Consider the following 3420-nt stretch of genomic DNA (forward strand, 5'->3'; position numbering starts at 1 on the left):
TTTTAATCCACCTCCAAGCCAACCAATCACAACTTACCTTACACCCCAAGACCTCCAAGGCTGTCTCATTTCTTCATTTTGGACGAAAATAACAAGAGAGAAAAGAGAGAAACTTTCATGAACACTTGATCTTCAAAGCTTGATTTCTTCTGAACTAAAACTCAGATCAAAACTCCGATTTCACCAAAATGATCCTCTCTTCTTCCTCTACATAACCATGTGACATATCAAGGCTGGAAATAAGGTGAGATGGCTGTCTCCCTCCCTCTTCAATTCGGTTTTCAAGGAAAACCATGTAAACATGTGTTTTCTTGATGTTTTTCCTTAGGAATCATGCTTAACTTGACTTGAGGGCCAAGAAACGTGAATTTCCAGCAAGTCTAAGGTGATATATCTCTTCCTAACATGCTGAGTGAGATTTGGTTAGTTGAGAGTTTTTGGATTTAAAGTTGTTCTTGATGTGTTTTAGGAGGAAAAAGTGCTTTAAGAACACTTCAAAGAGTAACCGGATTTGGAGCAGCAAATCAAGGTAGGGTTTGATGAATTTAATCTTGATTGATTGTGTTTGAGTTGTGTAATTATGATATGGTTTGGCTGTGCTTGAAATTGATTGTTTATATGAGTGATTCTTGTTGAAAGTTTGTTGAAAATTTGATGAAATTTGATGATATTTAAGCTATGAATGTTGTTCTTGAGGGCTGCTGGAAAACGAAACCCTAGGCCTTAAATTGGGGTTCAATTTGTGTTAAAATCATGTAGAAAAGATGGGGTTTTAGTGGCTGGGAATTTATTTTGAATTTTGGTAAAAATCGGTTGCTGAAAAGACTGAAAAACGGGTAAAAACAGAGAAAGAATCTGAAGAATATACGAAGAACATGAAGAACACTTTGAGTGTGATGAAGAACAATGAAGAAAAGGCCTTAGATCTTAAAAAGGGCAAGGAAGTAAAATTTTTGGTGTTTTAGGGGTTGTTTGGTAATTTCTGAAAGTTAGGGTGGTAAAGTAGAAATATTAAAAGTTACGGGTGGTAAAAAGTGAATTTTAAAGGTTAAAGTAAAAGTGAGTTAATTTTCGAAAATATATTAATAAAATAATAAATAATAATAAAATATTAAATAATAATATTAAATAAAAATAATATTTAATAAAATAATAAAATAATGCGAAAAAGGCAGTTTTCCGTAAAAGCTTTAGAAAGACAACTTTAAGTGCAGAATTCTCCTAATTACCTTCATAAAACACTTAGGGAGTGGTAAGAACATATTAGTGAGGTAAAGATAAAACAAAGATAAAACTCAAAGGAAAGATAAAAACCCAAGAAAAAGTCTGTAATGTTTTAACGACAGAAAAACAGACAGAGACTAGTAAACGAACTAGGGCAACTTAGATAGTACTTGAGTTGCGACTAGGGTTAGGTATTATATGAAAAGTTAAACTGTTTCAGTATAGACTTAATGAACCTATACTTGGGACAGGCTAACTATTCATACCGAAATTTACATAAGCTTCAACTATATATGTTAAGCAGAGAAAATCAGAGCAGAGTAGGGAAACACAGAGAACAGAATAATCAGAGTTGAGGAAAGAGATAAAGAGAAGAAGAGTAACATATATATAAAGGAAATAGTAATCAGAGAAAAATAAAGAGATACAGAAGATAGAGTAATTAGAGCAGAATAAAGAGATAAAGAAAATGTTAAGAAAGGTTTAGGAATATGTGTTAAGGATTCAAAGGGAAAGAGGAAATGAAGATTGATTTGTGGATTTGTTGAGGTTGAGAAAGGATAACGAAAAACGATAAAAGGCGGAAATACCCCATGAACTGTTAATTGTTTAACTACGGGGGACACCCATGAACTGATAATTGGTTGAATTCGAGAAGTACCCACGAACTGAATGATCATTGATCTCGGGAAAACCCATAAATTGTTATTTGTTTTATAAGCGGGAAAAACCCACGGACTGATAATCATTGATTACGGGAATAACCCATGAATCATTGTATGTTGATCTCGGGTATAACCCACGAACTGAAGATCACTATGTTATTGTGTAATGATCTCGGGGAATAACCCACGAACTGAAGATCTCTGTTTTGTTATTGTGAATTGATCTCGGGGACGCCCACGAACTGAGGATCACTGTTTCCCCTTGTGCGTATATTATGGGGTCGGGCTTTGCGCCGACTGCCGGTAGTCACGAAAGAGTGGTATTCTTACCACCGACACATATGCACTAAGGACACAAAGGGAAGCCATATCTGGGACTTGTTCCTAGGTAATGTCGGGATGCAGGGTGTAAACCGACACGTGAGCTCATGGCCTGCATAGGACAGACATGCATCATACTTGGTTGCGCATTTCCTTTGTTATGTTTGTGGTATGAATGTATCCTTTCCTTGTTTGTACTCTATTCTCTGTGTTTGTGTCTGTGTTTACTTTCTTGTATTCTTCTATTTGTGTTCTGCTATCTGTTTTCTCTATCTTTCTACTTATCTGTGTTTTCTAATTACTGCTTCCGTGTATTTTTCTAATAGTCTGCTAAACAACATAGAATTAATGAACGTAACTAATAACCCCGACCCTACTAAGAACTCCCCAGTTCTTACCCCTTCTCTCTCCCTTCGCCCTCTAGATGGAAGCATGAGTACCCTTCCGTAGTTCGCTGATGACTGTTCGTAAAGAGGATTCCGCTCTAGGTAGTCTTCTGAGTCTAGGGTGAATTTCGTTCTCTATTCATATGTATATACGGTGAGGCCAGCCAACGTCTGCACCCCGCTTATCTACAAACTTTAGCCTAACTCCTTCGTACGATGTTGCTGTTATGTGGCCACTCGATGAAGTACTTGAGAGATGCTCTTTGATGTCATATGATCGTGCAGAGGAGTAGTATACAACCTTCCACCTTTTGATGACGTTCCACCTGACTTGAGTTCAGAAGACCTAGAACCTATTTTCCCACGCTTTAGTAGGTTAGAGGGACTAGGTGAGTATAGAGTCTAGGCTAGCCTGGGCGCCAGCTTAGGGACTTCTTGAACAGGTCAGGGCCTAGGATGTTGTATGTATATATATGTATATAGTTATTATTTAGCTATATCTAGGGGTGTTTTAACTAACAGTCTATGTTCTAATAAAGCTGGATCATGGAATGTTATCAACTGCTTGAGATGTATTTATGTGTGGTTGTTTATAACTGTTTTATCTATTATTATTTGTGAATTTCTTATGAATGATTCTGTTTATTAATCCGAATGTTTTCAAAAAAAAAAGTACCTCGTAAATTAACTACGTTTTTAACAACGAGTCAGGCTCATATGATAAATAATAGATAATAATTAGGAAGACAAGTTGGTAGCGCTCAGTTTCTAGTATGATCATGACGTACAAGAAATTGGGTCGTTACAATTTGGTATCAGAGCAG

Source organism: Arachis stenosperma, chromosome 5 (assembly GCF_014773155.1).
Source record: "Arachis stenosperma cultivar V10309 chromosome 5, arast.V10309.gnm1.PFL2, whole genome shotgun sequence".
Taxonomy (NCBI): domain Eukaryota; kingdom Viridiplantae; phylum Streptophyta; class Magnoliopsida; order Fabales; family Fabaceae; genus Arachis; species Arachis stenosperma.